Below are 20,715 nucleotides of genomic sequence, written 5' to 3' on the forward strand. Positions count from 1 at the left end.
TTTGCCCCTCCCTTTGCCCTGATTTCCCCTTTTCTTGGTGTTAGGTTTCTTAACATGACCTTCCTTGATCATCAGCACTGGTGCAGTCTTGCTTGGTATATTTACCTCAGCAGTTTTGAGCATCTGATGCAGCTCTGCAAGTGTCTTCTCCATCCCATTCATATTGTAGTTCATAGTGAACTGATCATATGACTTAGGCAATGAGTTGAGGATGATATCCCCAGCTAATTCATCACTAACGGGGGATTCCAGACGAGCCAAGTGATCAACATGTGCCTTCATTTTTAGCACATGAGCGCTAACTGATGTACCCTCTTGCATACGAGTGGTTATGAGTGATCTCATCACATCAAACCTCTCATGACGAGCCTTCTGTTGGAACATTTCAACCAAGTGCTCATTCATCTCATATGCCATCTTGTCATCCATGGTCCTTTGAAGTTCGGGAATCATGGAGGCTAACATTAAACATGAGACTTTCATAGAGTCATCAAAGTGCTTTGCATAGTTTCTATATGCAACAGTTTGCTGATTGATGGGTTCATCAGGGACTGGTGTTTCAAGAACATACAGTTTGTTCTCCGCCTTGAGAACAATTTTAAAGTTGCGGTGCCAGTCCATGAAGTTGGAGTGGTTCAGTTTATCCTTCTCTAAGATGGACTTGAGAGAGAATTGGGAGGAATTGTTTTCAGTTGACATCTACAAAATTCAAAATTAATTAATTAGTATTTTATGTTTTTAATATCTTAATTTAATTTTATGACCCAAAAAAAAATTTAATTAAGATGAGATCCCGATTCATCATATGACAGTGAATTGGCTTAAGCACTATCCACTGGTATGATTATGTAGGTAAACAACGATTGTTAATTGTGTCCACTACACAACTCTCCATTTGGGGTTATCGCTTAAAACGATGTGTGTTTAACCCTAACTATGCCCACTTGATGAACAAGTGATGTTTTGTCCTTTACTGTTAACTGTAACACCGGCCTATGTTACACAGGAAACGCGATGATTACCTTCTTTCATGATGGACGCCCAGATGCAGGGTATAGCATTAACATTTGGGTTCGATTTAGAATGAAGTGTTAACTCGTTAAGGGTGGCATAAAACATCAATTTAAAATTTGGGATTTATTTTAATATTTACAAAAAAAGTATTTTGAATAACTCGTAGCATGAGGCGAGTTACACAATTATTTATAAAATCCGATTTATATAATTTGTGATAATAGAAACTCCTTTCCACGCTCGCACGATATAGTTTTAAATACCCTATTAAACTATGTCGGTCGTTTTATCGCGAATAATCTTGTTTTAAATATTAATAAAAACCTTTTATTAATTATACTTTTCAGTTTTATAAAACTTGTTTTAATAAAACCGTTGTCTTGATTGTGAAAATTTTATTTATTTTGGGTTATCTAGATTATTTACAATAAATAAAACACAACCACAAAACACAATAAAAAAAATGAATCGAGCCCCTAATAGGTTGGCCGTTTCATTTTAGCCAGAAACGAAACGAACTAGTCAAAAAGGGTTTCAAAAGCTAATTTTTGAAAGCTCCCACTTGACCCGCGATCTCTATCTTCATGGTACCTGTTCGCCATTTATCTTGATCTTGATCTTGATTTTGTACTCGAAGGATTACAATAATAAATTTGAAAATACAATAAAACAAATATATTCTAATCCTATCTATTACATCGGATCCAATATCCGCAACAAAATACAAATCAAAAATACTATTACATCGGATCCAATATCCGAAAAAAATACAAATCAAAATAAAACCATAACCAACACAACCATGACAAAGGTCATAACCTAGGGCTCGATTCACATCACAATCCATAGACAACCAAAAGCTTTTGATTTTTTGTCAAAACAAATAATTTTTGACAAAAATAAAACATAGATCAAAATTGTAACTTTACCATCTATACGCGTGTACCATGGCTCTGATACCACTGTTGGGAATCATGGTATCAAAATATTAGCGGAAGCGGTTTATATAATTTACCAAAAGCCGATTATATAAATTTGATTTATTAATCCGATTAATAAATATTCCCAATCAGGATCAAGGTTATACACGTATAAACAAATAAACGGAATAAACAACCATAGAGGGTTTTAGTAATCAACCTTTAACGACTACACCGGAATTGTAACACGCGGGTTACAACGAATCCTCGCTTGTAGGAAGTTCACAACCGAGTACAAGATACCCGAGAGTAGAACCGGCCAAGAAGGAGGCGGCGGCGATGCTTGGTTGACGGCAAGAGGATGGCGGCCAAGCTTAGGAGGGTGGCTAGGGTTTTGTGTTTTTATAAAAGTGTGTCTAGGGTTTCCACCTTAAACATCCTTTTATAAAACCCAATCTTACATTAAGGCCCTTTAATATTATACAATTATAATCCTCTTAATAATAATCTAATTAATATTAAGTCCCTCAGGTTTAAACTATTATTATTTCATAAATAATAATCTACCTACTCGTGAACATATACGATTCGGGTACCAACGTGTAGCTCTTCGGATCGTACCGAGTTAGTTACGTTGACTTTAATTAAGGTCGGACATACATATATCCAACAGGAAGAAGAAAAATTAAAATTTTAGATGGTTGAAGTAAAGGTGGTTTTAATTTCAAATAGACACAACCAGGTTGATTATGCGTCTAGTTTCCGGTCCGACCAACTAATTAGATTTCAAAACCATTGGTGCTAACCATTTGTTCATATTTTTTTTTTTTTTGAGTAAAATGTCATTTCGTCCCTGAGGTTTGACCAGTTTTGCGGTTTTCGTTTAAATGTTTGTTTTTTCGCATCCGGATCCAGAAGGTTTGAAATCTTGTCAATTTCATCCGACTCCTTAACTCCATCCATTTATTCTGTTAAACTGAGGGGTATTTATGTCTTTTTATGCAACATACCCAAACTATTTTTTAACTAGTAAATAGACCCGCGCTTCGCGGTGGGTTTTGCGATGGGCAAGTATACTGCGTTAGGTATTGATACAAGCTATGGAGCAACATTAAACGACTTATATTCATTTCAACAACACACACGAATTAACTTCAACAACACACACTAATACTTGCTAACAGCACCGATGTAAGTTATGTATATTTATGATATTTTGTTCAATCTGAACAGGCTAAAAGCTCATTAGCTGTTGTTGCACCAACTGTCAACACAGCTCTATTAGGGTTGAATTTTGCTTTGCATCCCCTCATTTGCTCCATGAAACCTGCCATTGCCAAAAACAATCAAGTATTAAAATATTCTTCAAGCATATCAAAGCTTACTTAATTTCTACTAATATTATTATGTGAATGCTTGATGCAAAACTATTATCGACTTGTGGGTCTCACTAAAAGCAACCTCTCTATTCCTACCTTAACTTTGCTATTGGTGAGATTTACTGAGTATGATGATGATGATGTTGGTGAGATTTACTGAGTATGATAATGATGATGTTTCATGATAAGTGTTTTCATCATAAGCCTTTTGCTCAAAATTGCTAAAAACAAATACTCCGAAAGTGAACCGAACAAATTAGTACACCAGCAATTTATAAAATTAAATTATGATTCAAGGGTTAAGAGGACAAACCTGATACCCGACCCAAGCTCTGACACACTTGGACTTGCATGATAGTTGAAAATACTTCATCGGGTCAACTGGTTCCTCGTCCGCCCTATTATAAAAAGTATTAATCTACAAAACAGTGGAATAGAAGCTTAGAACTTTGTAACATGTGCTCGAGAATTTTTAAAAAATTGTTATAATAAAAAATGATATCCTAAATAGAAGTTTGTTTCAATATTTTGGATTACCTAATCAATATTGGAAGAAAAAGATGGTGCCCCTTCAAAACTTATTGGCAATCTGCAAAAAGCTACAAATCTGGAAGAAACTCAAAGTATTTGGAAGAAACTCAAAATATTCAATCGGAACACCTAAGTAAGCCATTACACGTTCTTCTTCGAGCAAAAGAAGCAATAATGGTATTACACCAGGTTCACTCACGGCAGTACAGACTATGACCATTCATTTTCCTATTCTTTTACACCTGGCATAAGAAGTTCAACAAAAAGTAATATTAAATATTTTACTAATTATGATTTATTTATTTTGGTTATTACGCAATCATGTTTAACTTTTTTACTGTGTTCGTTAGCTTTATAGTGCACCTCATAATTGCCACAAATTCGCCTTAACATTTACTCCGACCAGTTGTGGTTCTAGAAAGGTGTTGATCCAACCTTATCTAATTACCAACAACCTTGTGAGATGATGATTCGGATCTATGTCCTAGTGCATCACACTGAGATGTGTCGTAATAACATTTCTAACGTGTATCTCGGTAGTGCTTAAGTATACGTTGATACTCTTGCTACTTGCCTAACCTTGATCACACAGGTACGTGATTATCACATAGTCATGTCATTTATTTTTCAGAAATGAGTATTGCACATGACTGCAGACAGGGGCGGACCTACATAGGTTCTTACGGGTTCCCAGGAACACATTGCGTTTCGAAATTTTAATGGAAGTTATCTATAAAAAACTAAAGTGAACCTATAAAGAAAATTCGAGGGGAACCCATAAAGATCAGAGAATCATGTTCCAGCGGATAAAACTTATATTTTTATCCACAGCGTCACAGGTTTGATTCCCTTGTCTTGCCCCTTTTTTATTTGTTTAAAAGTGCTTTTAAACCCTTTTTTAAGTTCAAATCGTTCCCAATTTAGGGTTCCAGGTGTAACACCCCAAAACCGAAATATTTAATTTGCTAATTTGTTATCATGTTTAACAAAATGAGATATAATAACTAGGTTAGTAAACCTAGTTGATTGTCTAGCAAATTAGGCAAAGTAATGAAATTAAAGTCAATTATGATAGTGTCATGAACTTAAGGGACTAAGGTTGTCAAGGTGAGAACTTGAAACTAATTAAAAGAATAAAATAGAAAATTAAAACACACACTTGGTGTGTGTTTTGAGTTTGGCGATCGAACAGGAGGCAAGGGTGAAGGGGTGCAAACCCTAGTTCAAGATAAACCTTCAAATTGAAAGGGGAAACTGGCTCTAATCGGATGCATGGACCTAGATTCTTAATCATCTAGACTTTCTACACATGAGGTAAGTTGTAGAGGTTAATTTTATGATTTGGTATGAAGTGAGACTATGATCAAACTACGAAATTGTATGAAATTGTGAATGTAGAGGTGTTAAAATCACCATTTAAGTTATGTTTTATGAATAAGTTCAAGTAATTTGGTGATTTAAGGTGAAACCCATAATGGTGAGTGAAGGTGGCGACTTGGGTGTTCTACCCATGTCCAAATCCTTGTTTGATGTACTTGTTCCTAGCTTGAATCTATGTTAGTTGATGTCAATTGATGATAATAATTACTAGGGTGCTTAGACTTGGTGAAAATCCTAGTGAAAACTACAAGTTTTAAAGGGTTAAGAACCATCTTGACATGTTAAAGAATCATGTGTTAAATGGTTGCACATTAAAAAGTTAGTAAATTCGTCACTTTTGACAGCCTTAGATAGTCATCTTGTAAAGGCTGTATCTCATTCGTTATTAGGAGTTAGACAACGAGCCTTATATCGTTGAAAAGGTTGTTTCGCATATTACATTTCATATTTGGTCATAAGAGGCTGGTTATGAGATTTAGTGGGTCAAAACGGCATGAAAAGTTAGTAAATTCGTCACTTTTGACAGCCCTAGATAGTCGTCTTGTAAAGACCGTATCTCATTCGTTATTAGGAGTTAGACAACGAGCCTTATATCGTTGAAAAGGTTGTTTCGCATATTACATTTCATATTTGGTCATAAGAGGCTGGTTATGAGATTTAGTGGGTCAAAACAGCATGAAAAGTTAGTAAATTTGTCACTTTTGACAGCCCTAGATAGTCATCTTGTAAAGGCCGTATCTCATTCGTTATTAGGAGTTAGACAACGAGCATTATATCCTTGAAAAGGTTATTCCGCATATTACATTTCATATTTGGTCATAAGAGGCTGGTTATGAGAGTTAGTGGGTCAAAACAGCATGAAAAGTTAGTAAATTCGTCACTTTTGACAGCCCTAGATAGTCATCTTGTAAAGGCCGTATCTCATTCGTTATTAGGAGTTAGACAACGAGCATTATATTGTTGAAAAGGTTGTTTCGCATATTACATTTCATATTTGGTCATAAGAGGCTGGTTATGAGAGTTAGTGGGTCAAAACAGCATGAAAAGTTACTAAATTCGTTTTGACAGCAAGCTGTTTACACAATTTAGTTTCTGACCTGATCTTTCAAAAATCGTATAAAATCATAGAAAAATCGTATGGAGGTTTTCTTTATATGCCTGGAAAGGTATTTAAATGAAGCACAATTCTTATTTGAAAGTCGAAGTCAGATTATGTAATTAAAAAGGGGGAAAGTGACCCCGAACAGCTGCTGCGTGAAAAATGCAGCAATGAAAATAATGTGTTTTATGAGCTTAAAACATATGATTTTCTAGTTACCAATTTACTAAACACTAAATATTGCTTCGGGTGAATGTTTACAGTTGTTAAGGTGTGCTTAAAGCGTTTGTATGTAATAGTTGGAAGATATACTTATCTATAAGTGGTTTGACTTCTAAAAGTCAAGCTGACCCAAAACTAGTATCTTGATAAATGTGGTAATAAAAAATCCATAAGGTCTAATTATTATGATCTTGGATGGCTAAGCTAATCATCTTATGGATATGATGTAATAGCTTGACTCTTGACAAGCTATATGGGATCTTGGAGAAGAATGGGTTAAACAGATCAAGTACGCAAAGAAGCTCTAAAGGACACAATGTAAGTAAAGCTTACATCTTTTGTAGAATATGAATTTGTTTTTATGAACTATAAATACGATAAAATCGAAATGTGGTTTCCGTCGCGATATGATACATGTCGGAGTAGATATAAACGAGAAAAACCATGGTTAATAGTAAAAAGGGGCAAATTGGTAATTTAGTCATGAATGACTAAGATTTAATGAGTTTTCGTTAAGGTTACCTTATAGTGTAACTAATAAAAGAAATAGCGGGGTAAAATCCGAAATGGGTCGGATGCGTGAATTTGAAATTAAAATATCAAGTTTTATAAACATCAATATTTGGTCAGTTAGACCACACAGGTCAAATGGTAGTGATAATACCATTTGACAAATTCAACTAATGTTTGGTTGGCAAGTCACTTGTTCATAGGAGCGAATAGCAATTTGGATAATTGCGTCGCCATAAAGTTTCGGCTAATAAAGCGAGGTATAAAAACGGGTCTATGCGTTGACTCGAGCCAGGTACGCGATGAAACATTTTGTTGTTGTTAATTGTTAATACGTAAATCTTATACATTGATGATATATGAAAGTTCGAGATGTAAAAATGTTTGATTTGTCTATAATGAGGATTTATGATAGACAAATCAACGAGTTGAGCAATAATAGGTGCAAACCGGGTAAATGGGTGCACAATTCCATAACTGCTAAGCCCGGAGTTACGGGTAAAGAAACATTAAACACACAAGCCGGTAGTCGAAGCGAGAATGCGAGTACATTAAAGGATTTGGGGACGGGTTGTCAAATTGAGCATTTAGTCCCATGCATAGGAATGTGATTGAAATAGGATTTATTGCTTATTAGCGAACTAATCTTGTGTATGTGTTTATACAGTTTAAATCAATTGAAGTAATAAGTTACTAAACCATTGTCTTGAGTATGAAATGAGAATGCAGGTGTTCTTTTAACGTCGTTATCAGGGTTAAAGAATTTGGAATGCACAAATGTACACGGAAAGCTTATTCGTGGGGATTAGTATGGGAAGAAGGAACGCGGACTCGCTATTGATTACGTATGTCTAGTTTAGGAATGATGTCATTGTATCTAACCGATGTATATGTATGTGGTGAATGCAGGTGGCGTGGACTTAGCATCATTATGAAGAAAAGAAGGTTTGAAGATCGAGCCAAGAGCGAGGGTTGTACGGGAAGGATCGGTCACATAATTTGACAAAAAAAAATATATAGGTCTTGAAGTATTAATATAACGGGACGTGGTAAATCCTTTTTAATGAGTGTATGAATTTTTGTAGTTGAACCTTCCTGTAAGTATTATGTCTAGTATACAACGAAATTTTTGGGCTCTTATTTTCCGCTGTGTCGTATTTTAAGTTATTACACGTTAGTCTTACAGGGAATTGTTCTTATTACGAAGGGTCATGCCCGAATTTTGTTAAATAATAGTATGATAATAGTCCCTTTTGGAATATGAAATTTGGGTGTTACACCAAGTTCAGACACAATTAGAAACACAGCCAGTAGCCTCAGACCTCTGTGAAGTGAACCCTGACCCATTAGACCTTCACTCTCATCCCTCACACTCGTCTGCCGCCCAGCCACCACCGCCAAGCATTGGTGATTTTTTATGAGCCGAGATTTCACTGTTTCAGTAGTGGACAACATTGGAAGAGGTAAAGTACTTAACTTCCAATTTCTAGGGGTTTGCTAAATGCTAATGGAATTGTGAATACTTTGAACTTGTTTATTAGTTTCTAATTTCTTTATTTGCTAATGGGATTATGATTTGTGAATTAGGTAAATTATTAAGTTCTAGGGTTGCTAAATGCTGAATGTTAATGCAATTGTGAATTACTTTGAAATTCTTTATGAGATAATACAAAATGTTGAAATATTGCTTATGGAATGTAAAAGACACTCTGCAATGGAGAATTTTGATTTTGAATCTTATTTTAAGCACATCATATCCCAAACTGATCACTGGCACTGGGGCCAAAAATGATCTAATTAAACCATGCCTAAGACTAAACATCCAAAAGTTAAAGTTAGCTCTTTTAATATACATTACCTTTGACATAACATGTGAGGAGTTGATTCAATTCTACATACAAAATATACTACCTTCCAGATTATGCAAACTATGTCGTATCTATTAAATAGTCTGCAGTCAAAGACAATTGTAATATACATTACCTTTGACATAACTATGTCGTGCCATGATTAGATAATGTGGGACAATTGTAATTGCGTTGCGATGTTGCCTTTATCAGTAGTTCCTAAAACATAACCAAAATTCATTTCCTAGGCATCTAAGCTGAAAGAAACCAGAGTGGCTCACGCCATCGCAAACAAAGCCACAGGGTCGGAACTTACCACAATGTCTGTACCTCGATGTTTGCCAATCCACACCAAAACCGGACATGCACGACATATCTGACTCACCGGAGTTTTGTTGGAACCTTAGGCGCTACCGGTAACATCGCCACCATCACAATATGCATCGGTTTGAGTCCATCATCATCATTAACATCTAGAATTAACCACACCCGTCGCTGGCCGGAAGAAGGGGGCGGAAGACAAAGACGGTCACCCAAACAGGGTGGCCGGCCGGAACCCTAGGCAAAGACGATCACCGAAACAGGGTCATTGAAACATCTGGTATTAACCACACCCATCTGTGGCTTCGATTCTCTGTCTCTCAGCTGTTTTTCTGATCCTCTCCATTGAACCAAAGAGAAATCATGGTGTGGCAGTAGCGCAAATAAGATCCAAAATTGGGCAATTAGTGTACTGTTCCTAAGAATCGACGGTAAATGTTATATAGAGTAATTATTTTATACATTTACAAAAACAATAAAAGACGTGTGCATCATCTTCTTCTTCATCTAACGATGGTTCTTGAAGACCATAACCTCTAATCGTACAATTCTTAGTTGTTTGTACCCCAACAATGATCATTATCCTCTCTCTCATCTCTTTCTTGCCATGACAGTTGGCGACAAAGAAATTTGGTGACCACCAGAGCTCCTTCTCCCTACCCCATTCTTCCCGATATCTTTCTCAACCACACATACCTCTGGTCTTCTTAAGAACACCATTGTCGCCACTTGAAGAACACTACATCTTACCTCCTCTTTGTGTTGATTTAGGTCTGGAAGGGTAAATGTGGTCGTCAATGTAAATTCGATTACTATTATGATGAAGCCCTAGTTGCATGTATGGCTGAAAAAACAAGACGAGTTTTCCGCCTCCTCCATTGCTAACATTCACCGGAAAAACAATGGTCAATCACCTAGCAGATTAGAAACCTTAGCTAAGTATCAAACAACCACCACACCCCTACCATCATCATTTCTTCTTCCCTAAATTCAAATGCCAAAGACACCATCTACCACCGTCAGCCGTTTCCGGCAACCAAGAACCTCCACACCCACCCCTATCTTATACTCTCTCATTAGGGGGTGGGGGTGGTCATCACTCACTCATCACTCACAACACCCAATCAAGTTCCGCCATGTCATCAACCATTTTTCCATCACTCACAACCTTTTTTAGTGGCAATGGTCATCACTCACAACACACAACACACAACACCCAACAATAAACCCTCACACCCCCTCACATCCATTTTATCACTCACACCCCATCACACGTGAAAACTATCACGGAAACATGCCCATCACTCGTGAACTTTTATGGTGGCGGTGGAATTATTGTTTGTTCCACGCTTGGAACTCTCCTATCACGGAGAAAAACTCTCCCACCCCCAGTCCCCTTATCGTGGTCAAATCGTAACCCTTGAGACTGCAACTTTGTAGCACAGCAACGGGTATAGGACTGGGGTACGGAGATGTAACACCCCAGTTTTCGTATGTCTTAATATAATAAATTAATAGTGAGAATTTAACGATAAAGAATGGTAAATATAAATTTTTACCATTATACCCTAAAATATCAATTTATGAATAGGATTAACTAAGAATGTGTGAAAAATAAAAGTTTAACTATCTAGTAAAGTGCTCAATAGTTGAGGGACCAAAGTTGGACAATTAAAAAGACAATTTAATAAAAATTGTCAACACAAAACACACATATCAGATATGTGTGTGCGTGTATATGCGACCAGAAGGGGGGCAAGGAAGAACAAACCCTAATCAACACAAATTGATCAAATTGAAAGGGGATTTGGAGTTTAGGTGAATGTATGACTTAAGAATGATGATCACCTAAGTGTTTCTTGTATCAAGTAAGTCAAATTTTTCAATTTGGTGATGTTTGATTTAAGGGGTTTAGAATAATTCGTGAATGTATTGCTAAATTCAGCATGATTAACAGTTTCTAAGGAGGTTTAGACATCACTAGATGCTAAATTTTAGTATGAACATGATTAGGGCAAAAACCCACTTGCATGTCAAATAATGCTTGGAAATTGTGAAGTTTGTATGTCAATTTGATGATTTAATTATGAAATTGTTATGAATGTAGAGTTAGAATTGTATGTTCTTGATTTGAATGATAAATCCTAACATGGTAGTATGTTTATGTTGCTCAAGAATGAACTATGGAAGTTGTGCTTAAAATGCTTGTACATTATGCTAATCTAGTGATATGCACACCATGTGTTTGATAAAATGCCTAAGTGAGTTAGTTATGGCTTTTGCATGAATGCTTGTTAAGATGATGCAACCTTTTTATGATAATGATGTATGTAGTTATTAAATGCCATAACATACCATAAGGATTGTAAAATTAATGTTGAAAGAAAGCTAAAGTACGGATTATGGTATATAGGCACAAAGAAGGAAGAAGGCGCGAGTCACTCAAAGGCACAATCATCACAAGATCGCGGTAAGTTCATATGAACTTTATTTACTTTAATGTAACTTTTCGAAAAGTGGTATTTGGTTCTATGGAATTATTGTAAAGGTTCATAACGGGTCGAATGATGTAAGTATATGAAAAAGTGTGGCCTTTAATGATTCATGGTGAATGATTCGGAAAGTGATATGTTGGATACTTCCGATTGGAAGTATGGATGCTATTAAGGTAACAAGACATGTTAACGGGTTGAACAATGATAGGTAATTAAAGGATTTTTGAAGTAATATGTGTTTGAACTAATAATGTTTCCGTTATGAAATGTAGGTAAATCTCTTGCTTGAATGCGGCGCGCCCGAACCGGACACACACACGAAATGTCGACTCTAAGCGCTTCCGGTCTAAGTTGTTTGTTTGATGGGTTATCTTACCATTTTGATTAGTAAATGTCATTTTGTATGTGTCTAGTTTGTTAGTAGAAAGTTTGGATACTAAACTTGTGAAGTTTGTACAAAAGGTTCATGGCGAACCATATACGGTTGTAATTTTGATCATGTTGGTAAGTGTCGTAGTATTAATAGTAATGGTATTGTTAAAAACAGGGGGAAAGGTACCTATTACGAACGGGTCATGTCAAAATTTTGGTAAAATTGTGAGAGAAATTGTATGTCGATTTGTCGAATGATGAATTTGGGGCTTCACAAGTGGACGTTTATGTTAAGTGTCAAATGTGAAAAATTTGGGCGTTACAAGTTGGTATCAGAGCCTAGGTTTGAGGGATTTAAGCATCAAGTGCTTGAACTCAAACCGAAAGCTCGTGAGGAAGTGTGTGTTCGTTTCGCGGCGCAAAGCAAGTAAGTACTTTTTTTTTAAGTTGAAAATTTTCTTTTGTAGTATGAATAATTAGTTTCGAAATGTCATTAAATGTTAGGGAATGAATTGTTTCAGTTTGGGGTTAGAACGGGTCAAATAATGCATAAAGGGGTTTATAAGCCGTTTGCTTATAAATCAGCTTTTGATGCGACCCGAAGTGATAAACGGATCCGTAATTAAATTACGGACGCGTGGGAAAAAGAATCGTGTAAAACGGATCAATAACGAATGAGTTATGTCCGTTTTTGTGAAACTTGGGTTGGCTGGGAAATTTTCAGCAGCAATTAAGCAACTGGGCACGGTGCACGGTCGTGCACTGGTCGCACGAACGTGCGTTCCCGAGTAAGACAGTGCACGGGCTTGTGCACTGCCAGGGTTTCCAACATTCTAGGTGACGCACGGTAGTGCAAATGGACGCACGACCGTGCGGCTGCAAAATTCTGCCGTAAGACAGTAAAGCATCACCGTAAGCCTCCTTCTTCCACCGTAAGCTACGGTGGCCACCGTAGCTTACGGTGGCGACCAGATATGAATTTTTTTTTCTTTTTCTTGCAATCGTGAGCTAGGGAAGGGCAACCAAAGCTTACCGAGACCGCATGTAGTAACAAAAAACTTTAGTTTAAACCCTCAAACTCTAATAATGCTTATCAAGTCGCAAGAGTAGCTCGATATACAACGAGAATGCATGAAATTGAATGTATTAGATGATTTAAACTCGAGGGAAAGTACATGTAAATGTTGAGAAGAAACATTTGATAAGATAAGAACGACACGATACGATTGTCAACGACGACAAGGCATGAAGTACGAATAATGAATGGGAAATGTCATGATAAATGATGTTGAAATATGACGTTGGCAAGTATGAAATGAAATCTAATGAATGTACCGAATGTTTTATGTAGATGGCTGATAGGGTGAACGTGAATGATGACGATGAAGCACGCCGAAATGAGATAAGAACTATGGTTGTGGAAGAGGTAAAGAAAGCAATTGAGGCAAGTATACCCCGATTAGCTCAGGAAGTCGAGGGGCAAGTATTGGAGATAGTTAATACCTCGGTAACATCTAAGGTGGAAGAATTGAAAGAAATGATTAGTGAATTGCAAGTGAAGAAAAGCAAACGAAGATGTACGTACAAAGAGTTCATGGCATGTAATCCCTTACCATACCAAGGGGATGTTGATCCGATAGCTTGCCAAAGGTGGATTTCAAGCACCGAAGCCGTGTTTACACGAAGTAGATGTGAAGTGGAAGATCAAGTAATGTTTGCCACGGGCCTCCTACAATCTCGAGCAAAAGATTGGTGGGATGCATACTCGAAGGAATTGGGGGATGATAAAGTACAGTTGTTAACATGGCAAGAATTCAAGGAGTCATTCCTGAAATATTATAGTCCACAATCCGCAATTGATAAGATTCAGGAAGACTTCTTGCGTCACAGACAGAAGGATGAAACGATTGACGAGATAACCAACAAGTTCCTTGAAAGGGTGAAGTTCTGTGAAGAGATAGCGGGGACGGAGAGGCAAAGGATTGTACGTTACCATGCTATGCTAAAGGCTGAATATCGAGAATTTGTAAATCCCTCCAAGTGTGCAACGTTGAATGAACTAATTGATTGGGCAAGAGACAGAGAAATTGAGATAAAAAGGCAGGTTGAACGGGGAGAGAAAAGGGTAGCGGAGAAGCCTACCAACGCAAGCCCATCGAAAAAGGCAAGATATCAAGATCAAAGCAAGAAAGGGAAAGCAAGTAGTGAAATTCCGACTTGCAAGACGTGTGGGAAGCATCATTCGGGTGAATGTTTGTCAGGAAAGAAGGGGTGCTACAAATGTGGACGTGAGGGACATCCGTTTTATAGGTGCCCCGAAAACCCTAAGGCGTGCTATAATTGTAATGAAACGGGGCACATTAAAGCGGAATGCCCGAAACTCCAACAAGGGACAAAGAGAGATGGAAGGAAGGACGAGCCCCCCAAGGCTCGCGGAAGGATGTTTCAGTTAACCTCGGAAGAAGCTAAAGCTAGCCCGGACGTGGTTTCAGGTATATTTTTGGTGAATTCCATGCCTATGAATGTTTTATTTGATTCCGGGGCTAGTAGGTCGTTCATTTCTAATGAATTGTTAGCTCACCCATCGTTTAAGCTTGAAAAGATGATAGTACCCTTAGAAGTAGAAGTTGCTGATAGTAAGAGCTATTTGTTACATGATATTTGTAGAAACTGTAAGATCTTAATCGAAGATGAGGAATTTAGTATAGATCTTGTCCCGATGTACATGGGGGAATTCAAAGTAGTTGTAGGAATGGATTGGCTTGCCCAAAACCACGCTGAAATACAATGTGAAAAGAAAGTCATTCATATATTAACCTCGGGGGGGAAACGGGTAAGTGTTCAAGGAGATAGAGTCATCAAGTCGAAATTGTGTTCTCTAATCAAAGCTGTTAAACATGTGAGGAACGGGGGTAGAGCTTATCTATCTTATGTGATTGACACCAATCGAGGTGTCCCAAAGCTTGAAGATGTGAACGTGGTAAATGAATATCCGGATGTGTTTCCGGAAGACCTACCGGGCCTTCCGCCTGAACGAGAAGTAGAATTTAAAATAGAGCTAAACCCGGGTGCAAAACCGGTAGCTAAGGCTCCTTATCGGTTGGCCCCAACCGAAATGAAAGAATTGATGACGCAACTTCAAGAGTTGCTCGATAAGGGTTTTATTAGACCAAGTGTTTCACCATGGGGAGCACCCGTACTTTTCGTGAAGAAGAAAGATGGTTCGTTGCGAATGTGCATCAACTATCGAGAGTTGAACAAATTGACGGTGAAGAATCGATACCCGTTGCCCAGAATCGATGATCTATTTGATCAGTTACAAGGGGCAAGTTGGTTTTCAAAAATCGATTTGCGGTCGGGTTATCACCAACTACGCGTACGAGAAGAGGATGTGCCAAAGACTGCGTTTCGAACGCGGTACGGACATTACGAGTTTTTGGTAATGTCCTTTGGACTGACGAACGCGCCAGCTGCGTTTATGGATTTAATGAATCGGGTGTGCCGACATATGCTTGATAAGTATGTAATCGTTTTTATCGACGATATCCTAATATACTCCCGCAGTGAAGCAGAGCATGCTACCCATTTACGTGATGTATTAGAAACGCTTCGCAAGGAAAAGTTATACGCAAAGTTCTCAAAGTGTGCCTTTTGGCTTAGAGAGGTACAATTTTTGGGTCATGTGATCGATGCGGATGGTGTCCATGTGGATCCGTCCAAGGTAGATGCGGTGATGAATTGGGTACCCCCGAAGAATCCAAGCGAAATAAAAAGTTTTCTGGGTTTGGCTGGGTATTATAGGAGATTTATCCAAGATTTCTCCAAGATAGCCTCTCCTATGACGAAGCTAACAAAGAAGAGTGAAAAGTTTATATGGGGCGAAGAGCAAGAAAAAGCGTTTCAAACCTTAAAAGAAAAGCTCTCAAATTCTCCGGTGTTGACATTACCGGATGGAACGGATGATTTGGTGGTGTATACGGACGCCTCTCATCAAGGTTTAGGGTGTGTGTTAATGCAAAGGGGTAAAGTCGTTGCTTACGCTTCGAGACAACTCAAGCAACATGAAGGCAATTATCCAACTCATGATCTTGAACTGGCGGCGGTTGTATTCGCCTTGAAAATATGGAGGCACTACCTTTATGGGGTGAAATGTACTATCTTCTCGGATCATAAAAGCCTCAAATATTTTTTCGAACAGAAAGATCTCAATATGAGGCAACGAAGATGGTTGGAACTCCTTAAGGATTACGACTGCGACATCCATTATCATCCCGGGAAAGCTAACGTAGTAGCGGACGCACTTAGTCGAAAGGAATACCCGACCCCGATTCGGGTAAAGTCCATGAAGATGGTAGTTACTCCTAAGCTACTTGATGAAATTCGGGAAGCTCAAATGAAATCTTTAAATGCTGTTGACTCAAAGAAAGAAAGAACGAAAGGATTCATTCATGAATTGGAAGAGAATGCAAATGGTATAAAAACGAGGTACAACCGAATTTGGATACCCCGGTTTTGCGAAGTGAAAGAACTATTGTTGAATGAAGCTCACAAGTCTCGATACTCCGTTCATCCGGGGGCTACAAAGATGTATCGAGACTTGAGGATGAATTATTGGTGGCCAGGGATGAAAAGAGACATTGTCAAGTATGTTGCTAAGTGTTTGACGTGTTCCCAAGTAAAGGCTGAACACCAGAAGCCGTATGGAAAGTTACAACCCTTGGAGATCCCGGTGTGGAAGTGGGAACATATAACGATGGATTTGGTGACTAAGCTTCCCAAGACAAGAAAAGGGCACGATGCAATATGGGTGGTCGTTGACCGACTTACCAAAAGTGCACATTTCCTACCTATTCGGGAGAATTATAAATCAGAAAAGATGGCGGAAGTCTACATGAACGAGATCATATCCCGATATGGGGTTCCGGTGTCTATAGTGTCCGATCGGGACACCCGGTTCACCTCTCGTTATTGGAGGAAGTTTAACGATGAATTGGGAACCCAATTACACATCAGCACCGCCTACCATCCACAAACCGATGGTCAGACAGAGCGAACTATCCAAACATTAGTTGATATGTTAAGGGCGTGTGTTATAGAATTCGGAGGAAGCTGGGATGATCAACTACCTTTGGTAGAATTTTCTTATAATAATAGCTATCATAACAGCATAAAAATGGCCCCCTACGAAATGCTTTATGGAAGGAAATGTAGGACCCCGGTTTGTTGGGGGGAAGTGGGTCAACGAGAAATTGCGCCAAAAGAGGTAGTGACCAAAACGAATGAAAAGATTGATATGGTTAGGTCAAGATTGAAAGCAGCGCAAGATAGACAAAAGTCTTATGCGGATCGACGAAAGCGACCAATAGAATTTCAAGTGGGAGATCATGTGTTATTAAAGGTCTCTCCATGGAAAGGAATAATCCGTTTTCGTAAACGCGGGAAGCTAGGCCCTCGATATATCGGGCCATTCAAAATACTCGCCCGGGTTGGGGCGGTGGCATATCGGTTAGAACTACCACCTGCGCTGGATGGGATTCATAACACCTTTCACGTGTCTCAGTTGCGAAAGTGCCTTGCGGATGAGACGGCATACGTGCCTATGGATGACATTGAGGTGGATAAGAAGTTAAATTATGTTGAAAAACCTGTAGCAATCAAGGATTTTAAAGTGAAGCACCTCCGAAACAAATCTGTTCGACAAGTGTTGGTTCAATGGCAACATAGGAAGGGATCGGATCTCACTTGGGAAGCGGAGGATGATATGCGAAAGCATTACCCGGAATTATTTGGTACGTAGTCAGGTTTCGGGGACGAAACCTTTTATAAGGGGGGTGGACTTGTAACACCCCAGTTTTCGTATGTCTTAATATAATAAATTAATAGTGAGAATTTAACGATAAAGAATGGTAAATATAAATTTTTACCATTATACCCTAAAATATCAATTTATGAATAGGATTAACTAAGAATGTGTGAAAAATAAAAGTTTAACTATCTAGTAAAGTGCTCAATAGTTGAGGGACCAAAGTTGGACAATTAAAAAGACAATTTAATAAAAATTGTCAACACAAAACACACATATCAGATATGTGTGTGCGTGTATATGCGACCAGAAGGGGGGCAAGGAAGAACAAACCCTAATCAACACAAATTGATCAAATTGAAAGGGGATTTGGAGTTTAGGTGAATGTATGACTTAAGAATGATGATCACCTAAGTGTTTCTTGTATCAAGTAAGTCAAATTTTTCAATTTGGTGATGTTTGATTTAAGGGGTTTAGAATAATTCGTGAATGTATTGCTAAATTCAGCATGATTAACAGTTTCTAAGGAGGTTTAGACATCACTAGATGCTAAATTTTAGTATGAACATGATTAGGGCAAAAACCCACTTGCATGTCAAATAATGCTTGGAAATTGTGAAGTTTGTATGTCAATTTGATGATTTAATTATGAAATTGTTATGAATGTAGAGTTAGAATTGTATGTTCTTGATTTGAATGATAAATCCTAACATGGTAGTATGTTTATGTTGCTCAAGAATGAACTATGGAAGTTGTGCTTAAAATGCTTGTACATTATGCTAATCTAGTGATATGCACACCATGTGTTTGATAAAATGCCTAAGTGAGTTAGTTATGGCTTTTGCATGAATGCTTGTTAAGATGATGCAACCTTTTTATGATAATGATGTATGTAGTTATTAAATGCCATAACATACCATAAGGATTGTAAAATTAATGTTGAAAGAAAGCTAAAGTACGGATTATGGTATATAGGCACAAAGAAGGAAGAAGGCGCGAGTCACTCAAAGGCACAATCATCACAAGATCGCGGTAAGTTCATATGAACTTTATTTACTTTAATGTAACTTTTCGAAAAGTGGTATTTGGTTCTATGGAATTATTGTAAAGGTTCATAACGGGTCGAATGATGTAAGTATATGAAAAAGTGTGGCCTTTAATGATTCATGGTGAATGATTCGGAAAGTGATATGTTGGATACTTCCGATTGGAAGTATGGATGCTATTAAGGTAACAAGACATGTTAACGGGTTGAACAATGATAGGTAATTAAAGGATTTTTGAAGTAATATGTGTTTGAACTAATAATGTTTCCGTTATGAAATGTAGGTAAATCTCTTGCTTGAATGCGGCGCGCCCGAACCGGACACACACACGAAATGTCGACTCTAAGCGCTTCCGGTCTAAGTTGTTTGTTTGATGGGTTATCTTACCATTTTGATTAGTAAATGTCATTTTGTATGTGTCTAGTTTGTTAGTAGAAAGTTTGGATACTAAACTTGTGAAGTTTGTACAAAAGGTTCATGGCGAACCATATACGGTTGTAATTTTGATCATGTTGGTAAGTGTCGTAGTATTAATAGTAATGGTATTGTTAAAAACAGGGGGAAAGGTACCTATTACGAACGGGTCATGTCAAAATTTTGGTAAAATTGTGAGAGAAATTGTATGTCGATTTGTCGAATGATGAATTTGGGGCTTCACAAGTGGACGTTTATGTTAAGTGTCAAATGTGAAAAATTTGGGCGTTACAGGAGACGATACGGGTATGGAGAACAACAAAAATCAAAAATCCAAGATACGGTACGACAAAAAAAATTTTAAAAAAAAATAAAAAAAAAAATATTGAACAAAGTTCAAAATGGATATATATTGATGTAAAGTGTAAACTTCAAAAACACTACATCAACTATAGGTAATTAATCATCAATAATAAAATCATTTTCAAATTCCAAAATCACTACTTGATATCCTCCTACCGAACCTTGCTTTTCGATTTTAGTCACATTTACCTTGCTAACGGTTTCTTATACATTTTTACTGATTAATATTTGTTTTAAGCTATGAAACTATATTATAAAAAATACATAATAAACAAACAGAAACCGAAATATATATAAAAAAATACAAAACCACATTATATTAGTAACGTTACAAATTAAAAAAAGTAATAATGAAATGAAAGCCACAAGTTAACATAATAATTCTATATTTTCTATAAAAGGAGAAATCCCAATGACATAAGAAAAGCTGATGTGTCAGCAGGAGAGCATGTCCAACAAGGCTTTTCTTATGTCATTTTTACATCATAAAGTCTAATATATAAATCACTTTAAAATAGATTTAATTTACTTTCAAACCACTGCCTTGTGTATTCAAATGTTAAAGGTATGGCCCACATTCCAAAGGGCAAACCACTGCCCTTCTATAAGAAAGTAGCAGATGGTTCCGTTGGCAAACGTATACCTAGGAGCAGATGTTTTGAAATTGCGGGTAATTTGAAATTCAAAATGCATGGGGATATGTAATTTTCAATTAATGCATGTCACTCACTCATTTCTGTCAATCATCTTCTTATATAAACGTGTTCTCTTCTTTTATATTTTCAAACCACATTTCTAATGTATCTCTCCCTCAAATCCCTTCTTCTCAATACTCGGCATTTGTTCATAAATGATAAGAGAAAACTGAAGCTCTCTCTGTCTCACTTTCAGAAAAAATTTTGGGGATATGTGGTTTGCCTTGATCATGGTAATGTGATATATATGATTATGTTTGTTTTTGTTTTTGATTTTGATTTTTACTAAAGTTTTGTTATCTGA

General features: G+C 37.3%; 2 long non-coding RNA genes across 2 annotated transcripts; both read left to right on the plus strand.

Annotated features, from left to right (window-relative positions):
• Positions 1 to 10,954: 10,954 nt before the first annotated feature.
• LOC110874349 lies at positions 10,955 to 12,159 on the plus strand. Its single transcript, XR_002555863.2, has 3 exons — positions 10,955 to 11,091; positions 11,637 to 11,693; positions 11,991 to 12,159. It is a non-coding gene; the product is annotated as an uncharacterized LOC110874349 (long non-coding RNA).
• Positions 12,160 to 18,186: 6,027 nt separating this feature from the next.
• Positions 18,187 to 19,391, plus strand: LOC110874350. Its single transcript, XR_002555864.2, has 3 exons — positions 18,187 to 18,323; positions 18,869 to 18,925; positions 19,223 to 19,391. It is a non-coding gene; the product is annotated as an uncharacterized LOC110874350 (long non-coding RNA).
• Positions 19,392 to 20,715: the final 1,324 nt, after the last annotated feature.

This window comes from Helianthus annuus, chromosome 9 (assembly GCF_002127325.2).
Source record: "Helianthus annuus cultivar XRQ/B chromosome 9, HanXRQr2.0-SUNRISE, whole genome shotgun sequence".
NCBI lineage: Eukaryota > Viridiplantae > Streptophyta > Magnoliopsida > Asterales > Asteraceae > Helianthus > Helianthus annuus.